We start from the raw sequence: 23138 nt of genomic DNA on the forward strand, positions 1-23138 counted from the left end.
CTGTAACAAATTGCAGATTTGAGAACCACAGGCGGTATCTAATACCCAAGTAGAAATTTGATTTAATGACATATTCACTACTATCATGAACATACCTGAATCAGAAGCGGTAGTCTCACTACCCTTCTTCTTCTTCAATTCTGCAAGGTAAACCTTGCAGTTCCTCTTCCAGTGCCCCACCTTGTTACAGTGAAAGCAAACAACTTTGCTCTTGGGGTCTTCAGCTTTTGGTGGAACCGGCATTTTCTCACCTACTTTCTTCTTCTTGGAAGAGTTCCTTTTCCTTTTCTTAGGATTGGAACCTTCACCAATTAGAAGAACAGAACTCTTCTTAGGGGGAAAATTTGATTCCGCAGTCTTCAACATGTTGTGGAGTTCAGGCAGGCTGACATCCAACTTATTCATGTGAAATTTCACAACAAACTGCGGGAACGAACTCGGAAGCGATTGCAAGACCAAGTCTTGGCTCAGCTCCCCATCCATGGCAAAACCAAGTTGTCCAAGACGTTCAATCAAATTGATCATCTTAAGTACATGGTCATTCACAGATGATCCCTCAGACATCCTACAACCGAACAGCTCCTTCGATATCTCATATCGAGCTGTCCTCCCCGCCACATCATACAACTCTTGTAGATGCATGAGGATAGTGTGAGCATCCATATGCTCATGTTGCTGTCGTAGCTCAATGTTCATGGAAGCTAGCATGATGCATTGAGCAACATTTGCATCATCTATCCACTTACGATACACAACATGTTCATCATTATGTGCATCACTAGCAGGTTCAGTAGGCTTAGGTGAGTTAATCACGTATTCCAGCTTCTCAATCCTGAGAACAATTCTCAAGTTTCGAAGCCAGTCAGCATAATTAGGACCAGTCAATTTGTGAGCATCCAATATGCTCCTAAGTGATAGTGCAGAAGACATAATGTATATTGTAAACCTATAAATGATAAACACATAACAACACTTAGCAAATATTCGATTTCATTTCAAAATACTATATGAATCGGGTCTTTATTCATAAGTGGCTCCCACTAGATTACCTAATTTATTCAACCCCCTACGTGAAAAATTAAGCATTCATAATGCTAGTGGGAATAGGGATCCTACATTCCATTACACAACCCCGGCTGTGGCACGAAACGCCATGTAATGTTCAATAGGCAGACAACTCTTGTCAATTACATCTAATGTTATTCCCTAATCAAACTTTAGCCTCTTGAATAATTGAGTCATGGCTGTGGCACGACAAACTCAAAATTCTAAGTCAAGTCTAACCCAACATTCCGTACAATTAAATCAGTCCCCAAAGGCCCACGGCTGTGGCACGTAACGACCTTTAGATTCTTATTCAATGTACACATCTCTATGTAATAGACAAGTATTTCTTACTTCGAAATCAAAGCCCTCGGCTGTGGCACGAAACGACAATGATTTAAAAATAAGAACTACTTTTCTATCATGTTGGAAGGTTATGACCGACACAAGCCCGTTGTGTCATTGGCCAATTACTACTTGATATTATTTAATTTTAGAGGGATTATATTACGTTACAATCATAATCATATTATAAAGAGATTCTTCCTTTTAAATTAAATATTTCAAATCAATAATCAATAATCAGATGATTCCTAGATCGGGTGGAGCATTGTCAAGAGGCGTCACTTAATAACCCTTTCTTACAGATAAAAATCTGTTGTTGACAGAATCATCCTTTCTCTCATATCGAAAATTTATATTCAATTACGTGTTTCATAAACATAAGAATCTCATGATTGTATTCATAATATTATTCTTAAGGTTATGAAACAATTTCACTATACTAGGTTGTCTAACAAACGCCTTATGTTCATTTAAGTTCACCTAAATCTATCATCGCATGATAAACTGAGCATATATCACATATATCAACATGAATAAACATCAAGGTAGGCATGTCATATCATCTAGCACATTAGTCTAAGCATTATACATCTCTATGTATCACATGAAGCATTTAAAAGCAATTAAAAACAGTTAAAAACAGCTTTAAAACACTTTCAGAAATATAAATAGTTCAAAACTTTTATATAAACTAAAATTGATCACTCCATTAGATCCGTCTCGGAAAAACGAATCCAACGGTATATTGCACGCCCAAAACGGAGTTATGAAACTCCCAGAAAATCAATTTTAATATGGACAGTCGGGCTGTAACGCATTACAGGAACGCGTTACAAGCCCTGTAACGCATTCCGGTGATGCGTTACAACCCTTTTAACCAATTAAAAGGTGTAACGCATTCCGTGAATGCGCCACAGCGTGTAACGCATTCCCGGAATGCGTGACACCCTTTATTTTATTTTTTTTTCTTTTGCAGCAGCCGCCGTCTTTTCCTCTCTCGGTTGCCGTGCCTGACAACTCAGCGTTCTCTGTCTGCTTTCTCCGTGCAATCAACAGACAAGCAACATATCAGATATATTCTATATACATACTTACAATTTATATATATATGATTTATTTAATTACGAATTTAATTACAACAACTTCAAAAATTCATAATAAATAATCTATACATCATAAAATTATGAAAAAAATATCCAGACGATCTACAACACTTGTAGAACCCAGATCAACATTCAAAATTATTCTGAGAAACGATTTATCATCAGACAAAATTAAACCATGATATAACTTGTAAAAATCATAATTAATTCATACAAGCACATAAAATTCTGAAATTTTTACCACAGATCTATATGCATACAACCTATGCTCTGATGCCATTGAGGGATTTTAAACGCAGCGGGGCATGGCAAAACACTTTTACACATACAAAATCCAAATAAAAACATATAAATCGTGGTAAAAACATAGGGATCGAATCTAACCTTTAAAATAATTCGGAGACAACGATCAGAGATCCTTAGCAGTTGCTCCTCAAGTGTGAAGCACTCCACCGGTATCCACCAAGAAAACGATGTTAAGGAGGAGGAAGGAGGTGGAAAGAATTGGGTTTTCCAAACTTTTTGGGTTTTGGGGTTCTTATAAAAATAGGGTCTGTAATAGTGTATTTATAGGCAAAATTTTCAGCTGAATTTTCCCATAAATATTATTATTATTATCCCGTTTATTATTCTCATTAATAATTAAAATACCTTTTAATTATTAATCCTTTTTCTAAACACTTTAGAAATAATTCTCTCTCTTGATTTAATTTCCAAAAATTAAATCCTTAATTAATAATATTAAGAACTTTTCTTAATTAATTTATAATCAATTAAATCTCATTTAATCAATTATTAAATTTGCCAATTAATTATTTATTTCATAAATAAATAATTATTAGCCATTATTAATTAATTCCTCCACCATTAAATCATTCTCTTTTTATGGTGTGACCCTGTAGGTTCAATATTAAGCCGGTAGTAGAAATAAATAATAATAAAACTATTTTATCATTATTTATATAAATTCTCTAATTTATTAAATATGATTAATTAATTAATCACATTTATTCTACATCGTGAGGGATACTTCTCAGCATATCGCGACTATCCGGATAATATGAATTCACTGCTTAGAATACCAAGAACCTATTCAGTGAATAGTTACCGTATAATAAACTCCTTCTACCCTACAATGTCCCGATTAAATACAAGGCATGGATCTCGTGTCAAGCCTATCTAATTTAATCACTTGCTTACCATTTACTATGCGTAGTTCTATGCAAATTAGAAACTCCTTTCCAATTTCATTCACTCTGGCCAGAGATTCCTGAACTAGCATAAGTGGATAAGTCTTGAACATTCGCTTCCTTCACTGGAAGGGGTAGATCCTTTATTGATCATACACTATCTTCGTGTACAAATTCCTATACCCAGTAGAGCCCTAATAATTATCCCTGGAGACTAAGAACTAAACCAAAGCATAGTTCAGTGTACACAAGATGACTATGATGACCTCAAGTCTAAGGATACTTGTACAACTATCACTATGTGAACAACTGCTGACATGTGAGTGAACTCCATCAGTTGTTCAGCTGTGCGAGTCATGTTCAGTGAACTTATTCTATAATAAGCACCTACATACTAGTTATAGTGTCACCACACAAATGTCTATGAGAACAGACATCCTTCATAATGAAGCAAGCATAGTATGTACCGATCTTTGCGGATTATTAATTACCAGTTAGTAATCCTATGACCAGGAACTATTTAAGTTTAGAGTTATCATCTTTTAGGTCTCACTATTATGATCTCATCATAATCCATAAAAAGCTTTACTCTAAACTATGGTATGTCTTATTTAAACACTTAAATAAATAGAGCCCGTAATAAAAACAAAACAAGTCTTTTATTAATATCAATGAAATCAAAACAGATTACATAAAAAGTTATTCCTAAATCCTAATACATGATTGGACTTACGACATATTCCTTTCACTAAATATACAAAAGTAGGGCTAGGGTTTGAGATTATACCTTCCTTGGTGAGTAAAAGTAACTAAGGAGCTTGAAATCACCCTTGAAAGTCCTTACCAAAGCTTAATCTAAACAAAAACTCAAGAACAAAATTTTTAGTTCTTGAAAAACACTATTCACCCTCTTCTTCCATGAATTTTAGGAAGAGATTGTGAAGGAATTTGAAGCTCAAACTTATAGGATAGCTATATCTATGCATAAGGAATCTAAGATAATTACCTCACTAATTAATGAAGCTTGGAACTTGGATTTTGTTTTTTTTCTTCTTGAAATGGAAAAGAGGCCGAGAGATTTTAGCTTGAAATGGGAAGTCAACTTGTGTTTTTGGTGAAATGATTTGTTGGTTAATTGTTTTTGCCTTTGTTTTAATTATTTACCTTTTAACCATGGTGATTTTTGTGTGGCTTGAAATCAACCACATCTCCTTCCCCTTTGGTCATGCTTAGGTCATCAATCCTATGTCATCTTCCCATGCTTGTCCTCTTTTTATTGGTTTGATGACATCATCCTCACTAACCTCTTTGATTAGCTTCTAATTACTTGGCTAATGATCGCTGATCTGTTATACGGTTCGCTTAACTTTCATTTTCGTTTATCGTTTGAGGGATCATACCCGGGATCTAATTACTTGGGTTTCCTTAACCTTTCTCAATACATTATATTCCTTTTATGATCCTCTCTTATAATCCTTGAATTTAAATTCTTTTTATCCTGTTACCTTATACTCAATTCTTTCGGTATCTGGTGGATTTTCGGGAAAATCAAAGTGTTTGAATTTGGATTCTGACGATCTTTACATACACTTATATATCATATAGAGTACTAATAAGATCTCAGAATAATAATAAAAGAACCCCTACATAGCGTGGCATGAAAAGTTTTCTTATTCAGCATAATCAGCAAAAACACTATTCATAAGGGTTACAAAAAGGTTCAAAATTTTGGGGCTATTACAGCAACCAATCTAGCTTTGTTCCTGACTACTATGCCATTTTCATCCATCTTGTTTCTGAATACCCATTTGGTGTCTATTGGATTCTTTCCTTCAGGCTTGGGCACCAGCTTCCATACCCTATTCCTCTCAAATTGGTTTAGCTCCTCCTGCATAGCTAAAATCCAATCAGGATCCAACAAAGCTTCTTCTACCTTCTTTGGTTCTTCCTTGGAAAGAAAGCTGCTGTATAGAAATTCTTCTTGAGTTGCTCTCCTTGTTTGAACTTTAGAAGATACATTACCAATGATGAGCTCAAAGGGGTGATCTTTTGTCCATTTTCTTTGTTGAGGTAGATTAGCTCTAGATGAAGAGGCATCATTGTTGTCTTGATGTGTGATTGAGTTTTGATTATTAGAAACTCCCCCTGAGTTAATGGATCTTTGATTTGAGAAGGGAGAGCTTTCTGTAAGTGATCTATTCTGACTTCCAGCTTCTTTTGATGACCCGACGGATGGTAAATTTTGAGTATCGACGGATGAGGCTGGTTGTCTCTCGATGGATAAGGCAGATTATCTCCCGACGGATGAAGCATTTTGCAACTCGACAGATGTTGAATTTTGTGCTTCATTGGTAGTGGATTTTCTGCATTATCCTTTAATACTGTTTCTTGATCACTTTCATCATCACTGTCATCACTAACCATCTCCACATTGTCAAATTTGAGGCTCTCATGGTAATCTCCATCTTGCAGTCCTTCAATCTTTTTATCATCAAACACAACATGTATTGGTTCCACAACAATGTTGGTTCTTAGATTGTAGACTCTATATGCTTTACCAACAGCATATCCAACAAAAATTCCTTCATCTGCTTTAGCATCAAACTTCCCATTCTGATCAGTTTGATTTCTCAAGATATAGCATTTGCAGCCAAAGACATGAAGAAAATTTAGAGTTGGCTTCTTGTTCTTGAACAATTGATTGGGAGTCATGCATTTTGCTTGAATAACCAGAGAAATATTCTGAGTGTAGCATGCAGTATTTACAGCTTCAGCCCAGAAATATGTTGGTAACTTAGACTCTTCAAGCATTGTCCTTGCAGCTTCAATAAGTGATCTGTTCTTCCTTTCTACTACTCCATTTTGTTGTGGAGTTCTTGCTGCTGAAAACTCATGCAAAATCCCATTTTCTTCACAAAATACTCTCATGACAGAATTCTTGAACTCAGTTCCATTGTCACTCCTGATTCTTCTAACTTTGAAATCAATGCGGAAGGTATTAATCTCAGACGTCCCTTTTTGAATTTAACGGATTTAATTTGTTGGCTTCTAAACTCTTTCCAACTAACAATGGTTGGTGAAGGATACCCAAAATTTATATATCATATCAAAAGTCCATCTTTTGTGAAACATTAAATGTAAAATGATAATTGAATATTGAAATTTATTAAAAGCATGTTTTGCAAATTATGTACTACATATTAAAAAATCAACTTAATTTTATGTAGATAATTAATTAGTGCACTTAATTATGTACCAGTTTATGAAATAATGAATTGAAGAGAGGCACTACAAAAAATTAAGTGCACTGTAATAAAAGGTAAGCATGGTCACGCTTCCTGGTTCAACCGGTAAATGAAATTAGGTGCACGACATATATGCAGATGGTACAGAGAGGCACACAATGTTGAACAATACTACATTTTTCTTACAAATTATTCATATTTTAGTAATTCACATGTTCATTCCAATATGAAGAATTACAAACAAATAGCATACGTATATTGAAATTCTCAGAATGATTAATAAAACTAGACTTAGTAATTGTTATGTAAAAAGTTGTAACATCATTATACAGATAACAATTGATTAATAAACAATTGCATACTTTAATTAGGAATTGGCAAGCAATATAGAGAAGTAGCATTTTAAACCTTATATACCTACTATGCTCTTTGTTCATAGCTATTTTTTAATTAATTTGAAGCTTAATAATGAACATTTTAAGGAAAACTACTAAGATTATAATGTAAATTAATTCTCATGTTATAATCACTCTTCTTATTCATGTACTAGTAGATTAACTTATTCGCATCGGTAATTATCGTTTTAATTTCTTACTATAAACTGACATACCCTGATCAATCGTATATCTTCAATTCATTACTAGTTATTAGATAAGTTAAATGGAACTGTAATCAAGTTTAATGAAATTGAGACGGAGTATGTAATAAATAAAGGTGACCAATTATGAACTCGATTATCAAACACATGAACATGAACTTATTGTAAAATTGATTTCGATAAGAAATTCAAAAAGGGCAGACATTTATAATGACATGAAAAAGACACAACATAAATATTTCTAGACAAATAGAGTTTAAGATAACCATAGAGTAGATATTAAAGACTAGGCAACAACCCAAAAAACAATAAAGTCCTCTAAAAGCACATTTACTCGTATATTGGGTCACGATAGTGTTTACTCCGATGATCACCATTCATATCACAATGAATACAAATTTTATATTACATATCATTCAAATTTTTTAGTTTTATTGATGTTCTAAAAGTAAGAAACGTAACCAATTTTCATTAAACTCGTAATTACAAACAACATATAGAAATTTAAAACCATTACACAAGTACCTGATTCAAATAAATAATAATTATTATCAAACTAATTCATCAACTCATGAACATAAATCAAATCAATTATAGCTTGTTAATTGTTCGAACATGAACTTATGAGAAAATAATTTCAATTGGAATTCAGTATTAAGCATAGAAAAATAGGAAAGAGTATAGTGACATATGAAAATAACATAACATAAATAATACCAGATAAATAAAGTTTAAGGTCGTCACAAAGGTAGATAGGAAAAATATAGTTTAAGATCAAGGTCTAGAGGTGCCATCCAGATTTGCTAGTTTGCCTTTAACAAGGCTTTTACATTTTTCATGATAAATTTAGCGAAAGACTCTTTGTCTTCTCGAACTTTCTACTTGAGAAGCATCCCTTCATTTCTTACATTGAACGTAGCTAGGAAAAGCACCGTATTGTTGTCATCGTCCATGTAGTTGTCTGACAATGCAACTACATATTTTGTGTCATTTTCCAGTAATTCTCTAGCAGACTCTCCTTTTTTTCTAAGTCTTCTTTCTTCTTTGCAACTTTTGTCAAAATCACTCTACATTTAAAATATATTGATTAAAAAACTTGAAAAAAGGGAGAGGGGTACATTGATAAATAATTTCAATAAAATTTGTACGTCACTACAAAATATATCCAATAAATTGCAAACTTTATCGACGACATATATCAAATCTAATGAACCAAAAAGATGGGTCTTAGTCAGTTGTTTCCCTCGTGTCAAGCTCTTCCATTTCGGATCAAAACCACATGATGTCCCAATTTTGGACACATAATTTATTTGATAAATTTCTGATTCTTTCAACTTTTGTGTTCTCTAGTTTCAATCAGCCTACGAAATTCATATCAAAATATACAAAAATCATGTCAAAAAGTAATATGAACTCTAGTATACAACGGTAAAAGAAAAAAAATAGATCAGATAAATAAAAGTATCTGTTGGAAGGAGAAAGTGTTCTTAATTTTTCCCATAATTCCCTTACCTTTTTCCTTTTAAAAAGAAATGAAAGTTTTTTCGGGAGTTCCTTCATAGGTTGTGGGTTCATGATATAAGTTGGGTCTATGATCACTAGTTTCAACATCGCGTGTAATATTAATTATATCAAAAAATATAAAAATCATGTCAAAAAGTAATATGAACTACAGTATGCAACGGTAAAAGAAAAAAATAATATATCAGACAAATAAAAATACCTGTTGGAAGGAGAAAGTGTTCTTAATTTTTCCCACAATTGCCTTACATTTGTCCTTTTAAAAAGAAATGAAAGTTTTTTTCGGGAGTTCCTTCATAGGTTGTAGGTTCATGATATAAGTTGGGTCTATGATCACTTTTTTCAACATCGTGTGTAATATTATACAGTATTAAAATATAGTAAATCTCCAATGTATAAGGGGGGTTATGAGGAATCCTATAATTATATTACAGGGTCATGTGCTCATCTTTAAAGATGTGTTTAATGTATTAACTTCATAGTTGTTGTCGCATGTGTCATCCATGGCTTCGAGGAACACTCGTACCAACTGAAAAACAAAAATGATTGCTTGAATAACATGAATTGAAATTTGAAAATAGTATCTGGAAAGAATATATTAATCAAGATAGAAACAATTAAGGTTTCAGAGTATCTGGTAAAAATATATTAATCAAAAAATAAAACCTTAAGATTTCAGCCCCTTGTGAATGACTACAATGATTTTGACATCTTAAATAATCTCAACTCGCCAGTTATAGGACATGACAGTAAAATTTGAATTTGCTTCATTTTCTAGACTGAAACAGATGACCAAAAAAAGAAGGTGGGTTACTGGTTAGGTGAAAATGGGAAATAGTTAAACTAAACCTAATTATTGAAACGAGCAAGTTTCATCTAGGCCCATTTCCCAAAATATATAAACCTAAAATTTTTAGTGCATATTCTCTTTGTAATATGTATAAATTAAATATTAAATATACATGTACTATTCTTTTGAAACAAATTAATTCACAATAGTACTTCCATTAGTCCCGATTACAATTTTTATAAGGTATATAAGTTTAGTCGTTTTGTTTTAGGTGCTTAATGTCATATATCGCTTAATTTGGGCCTGACTATGCCCTTTTTTATTGGGGAAATTTCTAGAAAAGACTAGAATATTGTGGTGAATTTTTCTACATGATACTCTGGAATTATCATGAGTATATTTGTAAAATGTCTTATTTAGTGGAAGAATATTTTAAAGGGTTCTAAAATCCTCCCTATGTCTCTAATTCATAGAGCTTCAAGATCAAACAAAGTTCATGAGGAACATATGAATGCCGTGGATATCAAAATGGATGAGGCAATCAATGAGATCAAGGTTCAATGCTCAAGAATTAAGGCGGAAATTGAAATGAGGGTGTGGTGACTGAGGAGGCACCAATGATCGAGATTCTAAAGCCTTAGTCGTTCGAAGAAAAGAGGGATGTTAAGGAAGTAGAGAACTTCTTAAAGATTTGGTGTGGTTCATTTACCACCTTCCAACCCTACTACTAATTTTAACAAAAGGCAAAAGTTTATTAGAACTTGCACCAAATTACAACACATCAGGATTACTCAAATATTCTAAACATTCTACTCCTTTCGGTCGCAAAAACCTTTCATGATCATATCAGAACCAAAAAAATGTAAAATATATACAAAAGTTCAAGTCAAACATAAACATATTTATGTGTGTATATAAGATTAAAATCGCTTATGTGTGCGATCGAGTGTGTTTGTGTTATATGTACGTGTGTGTGTTTATGAAAGTAGAACAAACCTTCGAATCAAGTAATATAGAGAAGTAGCATTTTAAACCTCATATACCTGTTATGCTCTTTGTTCGTAGTTGTTTTTTGATTAGTTTGAATCTTAGTCATGAACATTTTAAGTAAACTAATAAGACTATAATGTAAGTCTAATTCTCCTGTTATAATCAGTTTTCTTGTTCATGTACTAGAAGATTAACTTATTCAGATTGGTATTTATCGATTTAATTTCTTACTATAAACTGACATAACCTGATTAATCATATGTATTCAATTCATTAGTAGTTATTAGACAAGTTAAATGGAAATCAAGTTTAATGGAACTGAGACGGAGTATGTTATAAAAAAGGCGACCAGTTATGAACTCGATTATCAAAACATGAACTTACGGGAAAAATGATTTCGATAAGGAATTCAAAAATGACAGACATGTATAGTGACATGAAAAAGACACAACGTGAATATTTCTAGAAAAATAGAGTTTAAGATCACCATAGAGTAGATATTAAAGACGAGGAAATAACCCAAAAAACAACAAAGTCCTCTAAAAGCACATGTACTCGTATATTGGTTCATGACAGTGTTTACTCCGATGATCACCATTCACATTACAACAAATAAGACATTTATATTGTATTTCATTCACACTTTTCAGTTTCATTGATGTGCCAGAAACAAGAAACATAACCCATTTTTTCATAAACTCATAATTATAAAAACAACCTATAGAAATTTAAAACCAGTACACAAATACCTTAATAAAATAAATGATAATTATTATCAAACTAATTCATCAACTCATTAACACAAATCAAATCAATTATAGCTTGTTAATTGTATGAACATGAACTTAGGAGAAAATAATTTTGATAGGAATTCAATATTAAGCACAAATAAATAGGAAATAGTATTGTGACATATGAAAATAACACAACATGAATAATACCAAATAAATAGAGTTTAAGATCATCATAAAGGTAAATAGGATAAATATAGTTTAAGATCAAGGTCTAGAGGTGGCATCCAAATTTGTTAGTTTGCCTTCAACTGGGCTTTTACATATTTCATGACAAATTTAGCGGAAGACTCTTCATCTGCTCGAACTTTCAACTTGAGAAGCACCCCTTAATTTCTTACATTGAACCAAGCTAGGACAAGCACCGTATTGTTGCCATCACCAATTTAGTTGCCTGAAAATGCAACTATATATTCTGTGTCATTGTCCAGTATTTCTCTAACAGACTCTCCTTTCTTCTAACGTCTTCTTTCTTCTTTGCAACTTTTGTCAAAATCACTCTACATTCAACATATATTAATTATAAAAAACTTGAAGAAAGGGAGAGGTGTACCTTATAAATAATTTCAATAAAATTTGTACCTTACAACGAAACATATCCAATAAATTGCAAACTTTATTGACGGCCGATTTCAATCCATTGAACCAAAAATATGGGTCTCGGTAAGTTGCTTCCCTCGTGTCAAACTCTTCCATTTCGTATCAAAACCACATGTGGTCCCAGTTTTGGACACATAATCCATTTGAAAAATTTCTAATTCTATCAACTTTTGTGTTCTCTAGTTTTCATCAGCCTACAAAAATCATATCAAAAGATACAAAAATCATATCAAAAAGTAATATGAACTGAAGTATTCAACGGTTAAAGAAAAAAAAATTGGACCAGACAAATAAAATACCTGTTGGTAGAGAAAGTGTTCTTATATTTTTCCACAATTGCCTTACCTTTGTCCTTTCGAAAAGAAACGAAATTTTTTTCCGGGAGTTCCTGCATAGGTTGTGGGTTTATGATTAAAGTTGATTCTATGATCACTGATTTTAACACCGTGTGTAATATTATACAATGTTAGAATATAGTCAATCTCTGATGTATAGGGGGTTATGATTAATCTTATAATTGTATTACGGGATTATGTGATCATCTCCAAAGATGTGTTTCAATGCATTAACTTCGTAATTGTTGCTGCATGTGTCGTTCATGGCTTCAAGAAACACTCGTGCTGACTGAAAAAGAAAAAATGATTGTTTAAATAACATGAACTGAAATTGAAAATAGTATCTAGTAAAAATTTATTAATCAAGATATAAACAGTTAAGATTTCAAAGTATCTGGTAAGAATGCATTAATCAAAAAATAAAAATTTAAGGTTTTAGCCTTGTGACTGACTACAAATATTTGTACATCTCAAATAATCCCAACTCGCCAGTTATTGGACATGACAGTAAAATTTGAATTTGTTTAATTATCTAGACGGAAAGAGACGACCAAAAGAAGATTGTGAGTTGCTGGTTAGGTGGAGATGGGAAACTATATATAATCATTGAAACGGGCCAGTTTTATCCAGCCCATTTTCCAAAAATATATCAACCTAAATTTTTTAGTGCATATTCTCTGTATAATATGTATAAATTAAATATTAAATGTATATTGATTATTGTTTCGAAACAAATTAATTCACAACTGTACTTCCACTGATTAGTCCTGATTATAATTTTTATAAGGTATATAAGTTTAGTCTTTTTGTTTTAGGTGCTTAATGTCACGTATCGCTTCATTTGGGCCTGACTATGCCATTTTTAATTGCGGAAATTTCTAGAAAAGACTAGAGAGTGATTTTTTGTACATAATACTCTGGAATTATAATGAGTATACTTGTAAAATATCTTATTTAGTGGAGGAATATTTTAAAGGGTTCTGAAATCTTCCCTATACTCTGGAAGTAGAGAACTTCTTAAAGATTTGGTGTGGTTCATTTACCACCCGCCAACCCTACTACTAATTTTAACAAAAAGAAAAAGTTTATTAGAACTTGCACCAAATTATAACACATCAGAATTACTCAAATATTCTAAACCTTCTACTCCTTTCGGCCGTAAAAACCTTTAATGATCATATCGGAATTATAACACATTACTAATGTAAAAAAACAAACTAATTCTCAGGGGACTTTCATTAAACACTTCATTTGATTTAACAAAAAACTTGCTTAAAACCAAAAAAAATGTAAAATACATACAAAAATTCAATTCAAACATAAACATATTTGTGTGTGTGTGTGTATAAGATTAAAATCGAGTGTGTATGTGATCGAGTGTGTATGTATATAAGTGTGTGTGTGTATATATGAAAGAAGAAAAAACCTTCGAATCCAGCCTTTACGGAAGAAAAAAAGAATATACTTTCTTGCGATCACCTTGAATTCGCTTAAATCGCCTTCTGAATCGATTAAATTCGCTGAAATCGGCTTGATTGTGTGTGTTTGTGTTTGGATTATGTTTGTTGCTGCAGGGTGCTGTTGGGTCAGGTGTAGGAAAAACAAGCTTCCGCAATAAATCACTGTGGAATCAGTAAGGGCATAAAGGTAATTTCCCACTTCCGCAATGAATCAATGCGAAATGTATTAATCTCACCTGTCCCTTTTTGAATTTAACGACTTTGATTTGTTGACTGCTAAATCCCTTCCTAACAACAATGGTTGGGGAAGGGCTATAAATCCGCAACAACTTAATGATTATTTGTCGATCCAACTTATAAGTTGAATTTATAATTTATAAGATGATAAGTTAAATGTTAGTAATGACGTACTTTTTCTCAACTTATTTTGATTTTTCGCTGATTTACTAACCTTAATTTTAAAATGTATATTTTAAAATGTTAATCTAACTTAAAATTTAAGAATTAAAAAAATTATATTTAATAATTATTTATTTTACTTCATTTTAGAAAAAAAATTTGACTTATAAGTAAAATTATCCAAACACTTATTTAACTTATAAATACTAATCATTGTACTCGATCCGCTATGGCGTTGAAAATGTAAAATTATGTGTTCTAAAAATATTGAGTTGTCATTTTATATTTAAATAATGTAAAATTGTGTAGTCTAATATAATGAAATTTGCAACATTATACATAGTTAAGTTACTATTTTGTTTGATTTTGTTTAATTACTAATAAAATTTATTTAATTTTAAAAGGGGTAAAAAATTCAAACTTATGAAAAATTTAATTACATTATTTTATTATTGGACATAATTAGCAACAAATTCAATAAGCCATAAGAATAAATATTTGAGTTTTTGTAATAAATTTTTAGCATTTTTTCTTAGTATCAAAACCGTTTCAATGTGAGCATGGTTGGATTTCTCAATTAGTTAAAAGTTTATTATTTGTCGTCCCATGGGTTCGACCATTGCTCCCCCAATAATTTCTCAGAACTGATATTCATTTATGCGGTTATAAACCATAGTTGTCAAAAATTTTTTTTTTCAATGTATAGAGTTATCGCCAGAATCGATTTTGCGAACTTAAGTATTTAAAAGCGGGAAAATCTCTATTATTTGCATGTTTGCATAAGAAAAAATATATAAATACGACAGTTATTCTACCTCTCAAATCACACAAATTAAAATGTACATTAATAACAAAACTTCCTACAAATCAATATTGCAATTTGAAAGTTTAGCTTTAATTTATTTTCAATTCAAGACTAAAATTGAACTGTAATATATTTTTATTCGCTTTCTTTTTAGAAAGAAATTTTGGTTTGCCTAAAATGGACTTAGGTGATGGTAAGGTTAGTTTCGTGTGTAGCAATTTTTTATCGAAATATAAACGTGAAATATTGGTGAGTGCTTTTTAATATATAGAATCATTTTCTCTTTTTTATCCAAACTCATTTGAATATGATGTTAATCTTTATTTTTGGAAACTCTTAATACCATTTTCTTGTTTGTGTTCAGCTTTCCAAAAATGTGGTTTTACATGTTCATTCTTATTTTTCATGGGTTGGTAGAATTGAAAATATCGGTAAATATATTGAGGGGTTGAACATTATGATTGATTTTACGGGATTAAGTTATTTCCTTTGATACTGTTATAGTATGATGGCAGAGTAAATTTCATATATATATATATAAACCCTTATACTATCGAGATTGCGTATACATCTACTAAGAGTATTACTTCACCATCTTGTATATGCGGTGATGTTGAAGTTGATCAGCTTTGGCGGGGCATTTTTCTATAAGGCAATTTCAAATATATGATGTTTGTATGAACTGATATTAAAATTTATATATGAAATCAATGAACTCCGTAGTACGATTCCCATCATTTTTTATTATAGTGTTATAGGTTATAATAACTCGAATTTTTAAGACTTTGTAATACGTTTGATGAATAGTAACCCTGACAATCGGGGAAAACTTTTTAGCCCACACTATATTATGCATGGGAAATTTAGTTTCCGAGTCGATATCGTGATTATATGTACCGAATGAGTGTATATAAATGCCATTAGTTTTCGAAGAAAATGAACTTTGTAAAATGACCGTATCTATGAACTATCGAGGAATACGAGAATCACAATAAAATTATGAATCTAAAATCCTATAAATTAAAACCCAAGTACAAGGCTTCAAAGCATAAAGGACGTATAGGAAAGGACTTACCCCGCAAACAGCTTACGAAGATTTATTACAAAAATGAATAAGTGACCAAGCGAATACGTAAGAGAATAAATAAAACGTATCAAGACATTAAAACCATGAAAACTAATTAGTAAGAATGTAACCAAAGATTAGCAACTAAATAGTAACCAACCTACAGAGCATAGTAACCTAGCTAGCAAATAGTAACATGAATAGTAATGAAGTACGTAGCTAGCATCTTCGCTTTGAAAATATTGTCCAAGCTAGCAAGATATTGATAGATTTGAATATCCTAGGATTTATAATAAATATTGCAATACCATTTCAAGAAGCAACCAAGGCAAGCAACAAAAACTCTCTCTCTCCCAAATAGCTCCATTCGGCAATTTAAAGAAAAATAAGAAAACAAATTGCAAACTTCAACTTCTAGCCATGGAAAAATCCTCAAATTAATTCCTAAGCTTCCTACATACCAAAATAAGGTAAGATAAACTTTTTAAAGCATTTCATTATGGTTTGGATGGTTAAATAATGTTAGGTCACACAACACTGTAGAAGGGGGTTGAATACAGTGTAGAATACAATCAAATCGATTTCGAACATAAGTAACAGTAAACAGATATATTCGATATAATAAACTTTGTTACAATGGAACTGTTCTCTCTCAGTGATGAACAAATATCACGAGAGCTGCTAGGTTATGATGTATGATCTTCTCGATAATGACAACACATATAGTGTAAACCTATGTCTGTGTTTATATAGTACACAGTTACAAGATAACTTCGAACTGATATGGAATATAATTCTGTCTCCTAAAATATATCAATCAGATATCTTATTCTTTAAGTCCTCTAACTCTTTCCATGCATATCTTCTTTTTGTATTAGTCTCGATCTTCTTTCCTGTAAATCAGCTTCCTTCCTTAACTGTTAGTCCTCCAATACTTAAGTTCTGATATCCATCTTTTGATAATCTAAGTCCTGATATCCTTAAGTTCTGACTTCCAGTAAGTACTGATATTTCCTGTTTTGTTAAGATCTGAAAGCGAAACATGAAATATATTAGACATAACATATCAAATATATCTAACAAATAATTCCATGAAAATGATGATGAATAGTGCCAAATAGTAACATTTCTTGATTTTCATGGCAAGATTTAGGAACCTTAAGCATACCAAGACCCCCCAAGATTAATCCATCAAGAAGAACACATTTCAAGCTTTCAATAAAATTATAAATATTTATCCAAACTTTGTTTAAGGTTTAAGTTTTAAGAAGATTATGGATCTTAGTTATAAACCTAGTCTTGATGGTTTAAATATTGTTTTCTTTGGGATCACTCTCACTCTGTGATCTAGTCTTGAACTTTGAACTTTCAGAATTTGACTTTTCCCTGATCACAATGCCTTTTTTCTTAGGCCTTGGAGGTTTCTTTGCATCAGAAGCTTTAGACTTAAGATTTGTCTTCTCAGCAGCAAATCTAGCTTCTTCCTCCGTGAGAGTTTCCAAATCCATTCCTGGATTTTGTTTCAGAAATAATCTTCTTGCTATCTCCTCATCAAGTGTCTGGATTTTAGGATTTTTGTAATAAACATTAGTCTGCTTCCCTTTTAGCTTCAGAGTTTGTAAAAACTTCTGAGAGTCTTTAGATCCTGACTGAATCAGAATATCAAAACTTGACATCAGACTTTGTTTATCAAAACTTGACTTCAGTCTTTTAGCATTCACAACATCAGAACTTGACTTGTTCTGTGTAAAAGATTTTTCTTGAACTTTTCCTTGACCTCTATTCTTATCAGAGTTTCCCTGGTCATCACTTTTGTCATCCTTTTTCTTCAGTATTTCAGTAGGTGAGCATTTGGACTTAACTACCTTCTCCCCCATTTTGGCATCATCAGGAAGTAAGAGAGAAAGAAGAATTCAATTGAAGATTATATTTCTTCCAATTGAGCTTTCTGAGAAATTTGGTTAGCCAGAACCTCATCAATTTGGGCCTGTTGCTTCTCTCGAATCTTCGCAATGGCTTCAATTTTCTCAAGAGTAGGTCTGATATATCTGTTCTTGTCAAGCTTAAGTTGTAGATCTAGCTTATTAGCATGTTCCTTTAGTGTATCAACCTTCTCAAGAGTAGAAGAATGTAGACCTTGAAAATGTTTGGTAGATAGAGCAGTGATCTTGAGTTGTGTCTTTAAATCAGCATTTGTGAGCAACTCATCAGCTTTAGCAATATGCTTTGTCAGAATGTTAGAACTTGGAATGAAATCAGTGTCATTCCACTTCTTGGTCCACTCCACACCTCTGTGAGTATCCTCCCAAGGAATAGGTGCTTCCTTTTCAACAAATTTCTTCACCAATTCTTCCTTTCTTAGTGTAGGAACTAGAGTCTCAGCAGAATCACTGTCTTCAAGACTTGAGGAAGACTCATTATGTTCTGACAACACAACAGTGTGTGAAGCAACTGGAGAGTCAGGAACAACTTCATTTAAATTCTGAGCATCAGAATTTATCTCTAGAGCTGGTGTGGTTGATGTAGATGGTATCTCAGCATTTAAAATTGGAAATTGAGTTAGAAATTGCTGAGCTTCTGTAGATGGAGCTTCTAGATAAAGAACATTTGGTATATTCAAATTGTGAATATCTATTTCAAAATTTTCAGTGTGTTCTTCAGCATCATCTGTAGCTTTATTAGGTGAGATAGGAGGGGTTACAACTGTATCAGTAGCAGTTTGTTTGGCTTGAGCTGGAAGGGCTTCAATGATAATCGGTTCTTGTGAGATCAGAAATTCTTGATCCCCTTCCTCAGCTTCTTCAGTATCTTCTGATGGAGCCTTAGCCAGATACCTCCTAGCCTTCATTTTCTTCAATCTCCTTGCCAATGAAGGAGTTGCTTTAGCAGCTTCAGAACTTTCAGATTTCTTCTTCAAAATATCAGAACTTTGAGCTGCAGTTTCTTTCTGAGAAGTAACATTCTCAGCTTCAACTATCACAGGTTCTGATGCATGAACCCGTGCTTTAAATGTTTCCTCATCACTATCAGATTCATCTCTGAGAATCATCTTCCTTCTCTTTTGTGGAGGTTGAGGAACAGACTTTGTCTTCTTTAGCCTAGAAGATGAAAATCTGATGGTATGTGCAGATGATTCAGGTTGAAATGATTGAGGTAATGATTTAGCAGATGTCCTGATGGTAGATTTTGGTTGTGGTTGAGAAGTTTGAGGTGTTTGGGTAGTGGTGGTAGGTGCTGATGGTTGAGGTTCGGATGGTTGGACATCAGGATATAATGCAGTATATGTAACTGGATCATAGGTTATTAAGGCCTGTTTGACAGATAAAGGAATTCGGAGGGGTCTTAACACAACCTTCTTATTATCAGTAGATAATAAGTCATTAAAAGCTCTTTTAGCTGGTCTAAATGGTGAAAGTGATTCACTAGCTAATTGGGGCTTATCAGAACAACAAGTAATATAGATAAGCTGACAAAATCTAGCAAAATATACAGTATTCCTATCTTCTGTCATCCTATCCCCAATAAGGCCTAAAACAACACTTGCATAATCAAAATCAGTTTGATTAATGAGAGCATACCCGATTTATTGACTGAGTATGGGGATTGCATCGAAATTAGAAAATTTGTTGGCGAAGGTCTTTGTAATGCAGTCAAAGAAGAAAATTCATTCCCTCCCTATGTTTGATCTCTTCAATTGACCCAGTTTGGCCAATGTCTTTTCATACCCCAGATTGGCCATCATATTTTGAAGAACTGGCTCCTCAACAGTTGAATAAACGCAGTTCTCAGGCAGCTGTAGTGCTTGTCAAACCGTGGCCAATGTCACGACATGCTCATCCTCCCCTGTTGAAAAGATAATACTTGGGGATCCTTGAGCACCACCATCATCATATACTCCACTTCTCTAAAACTCCAGCAATTGGGTTCCAGAGATTACTTCAGGTTGGGTTAAAGCATACCCAATATCAGAATTAGCAAGGAAGTCCTGAATAAAGTGAAGTTTCGATGGAGCTTCAGCCTTGTTAAGAATAGACGAGTAGTTGTTGTGAACAAATTTAGCTCCATTGAAAATCAAGTCTTTTGGTGCCATCTTTGAAGAAATTAAGTGAGAGAGATATTATTTGCAAGGTGTTTGTTAAAAGTACTGAAAGAAAAATGCTTCAGAGAATATGAGAGAGAGAGAGAGAATAAAAGAGATTAAGAATAGAAAAGTAAGTAAAAGATTAGTAAGTCTTTTAACTCCCATATATATACTCTCTCCACTCAACAGTTATATTTTTGAAGCATAGGATACACTTTTCACCTGGCAACGTGTGAACAATCAGTAAACAGTTAAAGCATGAGTTAATGGGCACGTAAAATAAACAATAATTACCGCGCACATGCAGTTTTTTCAATACCAACACGTTTATCACTAACCCATAATGATTATGACTATTTTTATCTAACCCAAATATATTCTATTTTAAATATGACTGTTTCAGATTTTACCACAAATAAGTCAAGTAAAGAAAAATGCCACATAAGCATCAAGGATTCCATCAGGATTTAATATCAGAACTTAACTTATATCAGATTTTAACAGTCATTGGAATATGGCTTCTGAACTCAAAAAGTGAATATCTTTTTCTTTCATCATACAAATACTGACTTGTTTTCTTCAGAACTTCCATCAGAACTTGTCCTCAGGATTTATGCAAATGACACTTAACTGTTTGTCAAAAACAACTTAATCACCACAGTAATTTTCATCATTTACATGGAGTGAAAGTGTGTGCATTTAGCAAAATATTAGATAAATATTAAAGTCTGATAAACTTCAGTACATCTTAGAAATAAGGCATAACTAAGAAAAGTGCTTAAAATCTGTCATCAATCATGAAGTCTACTATAGAAAAAATTTATGCAAGAGTCCACCTCAACTGTTTGTGCTCATTTTATGCATCTTTTGAAATTCCTTTTTACATTGGCTTTTCAGTGTAAGTGAGTCACGACTGCTTATCAGAATTTATGCTGTTGTCAGAGTATTTCTCCAGTAACAAGAATGTGAAAAGTCACCAAGAAAATTTATTTGCTTTTCTAATGCATATTACTTAGTACCAGCAATGCACTTGGGTCTTCCCTTCCACATATTAACTCTAGATCTCAAAGGAGTACCTGACTTTTCTTTTCTTTTCTTTTCTTTTGATAAGTGAGGCTTATCAGCATTTAGTTCATCCTTAAGATTTACTGACATCAGAATCTAACAGATAAGAAGCAATAATCTAGTTTATAACTTAGTAATAAGATACACAAAGTAAACTTGACTAAGCTCAAAATCAGAATTTTCTTGTGTTAATGAGTTTCCACATAAACAACTAATTCAAACATGGGATTTCTAGTATGTTAAAGACTACTAGGTCAGCATCTAACACAGTTATCCTCATTGAATTGAATAGTCACAGAACATTCAAAACACTATCAGAGTTTAAAGATCCACATCAGATAACAATCAGCATTTAATGAATTTCAATTTTAAGCACTGATTATATGAAAATAAAATAATCTGTAAACACTGATCATAAAGTCTGATTCATGAGAACAAAAACTAAGCAGATTTAGAGAAAGAACCTGAAACTATTCCAAGTTCATTTACCAATCTTGTAAAGGTAGTTTCAAATAGTGGTTTTGTGAAGATATCTGCTAGTTGTTGATCTGTTGGAACAAAGTACAATTCTACTGTACCTTCCATCACATGTTCCCTTATGAAATGGTACCTATCTGCTGATGTGCTTTGTCATTGAGTGTTGAACTGGATTACCTGTCATAGCAATAACACTTTGATTATCATAGTAAATGGGGATTTTAGAAAATTCTAACCCATAATCCAGTAACTGATTCTTCATCCAAAGAATCTGTGCACAACAGCTTCCTACAGCAATATATTCTGCTTCTGCAGTTGATGTGGAAATTGACTTCTATTTCTTTCTAAACCAAGAAACCAATCCGCCTCCAAGAAATTGGCAGCTTCCACTAGTGCTTTTCCTGTCTATTTTGCATCCTGCAAAATCTGCATCTGAGTAACCTATTAGCTTAAAATCTGATTCTCTAGGATACCACAATCCCATATCAGCTGTACCCTTAAGGTACTTGAAAATTCTTTTCACAGCTATTAAGTGAGGTTCTCTTGGATCAGCCTGAAATCTTGCACAAAGACAGGTAGCATACATGATATCAGATCTACTTGCGGTTAAATAGAGTAAAGAGCCAATCATACCTTTGTAGTTAGTAATATGTACTGGTGAACCAGTATCTTTATCTAACTTGGTTGCAATGGCCATGGGAGTGGATGCTGTTGAACTATCTTGCATTCCAAACTTCTTCAGTAAGTTTCTGGTGTACTTGGTTTGACAGGATAAAAGTACCTTCTTCAGTTTGCTTGACTTGAAGGCCCAGAAAATAACTAAGTTCTCCCATCATTACTCATTTGATGTCTTGACTGCATTAGCTTTGCAAACTTCTCACAGAGTTTGGCATTTGTAGAACCAAATATGATATCATCAACATATATTTCTACCAAAAGTAAGTCATTTCCATGGTTGAGGTAGAACGGTGTTTTGTCAATTGTGCCTCTGTGAAATCCATTTTCCAGAAGGAATTGAGCTAAAGTCTCATACCATGCTCTAGGAGCTTGCTTAAGGCCATAAAGTGCTTTGTCAAGCCTGTAGACATGATTTAGAAATTTTGAATCTACAAAGCCTGGAGGTTGTTCAACATAGACCTCTTCTTCCAATTCTCCATTAAGAAAAGCACTTTTCACATCCATTTGAAAAACTTTAAACTTTTTATGAGCAGCATAAGCCAAAAAGATCCTTAT

This window comes from Apium graveolens, chromosome 5 (genome assembly GCF_009905375.1).
Source record: "Apium graveolens cultivar Ventura chromosome 5, ASM990537v1, whole genome shotgun sequence".
In the NCBI taxonomy this organism is placed as follows: domain Eukaryota; kingdom Viridiplantae; phylum Streptophyta; class Magnoliopsida; order Apiales; family Apiaceae; genus Apium; species Apium graveolens.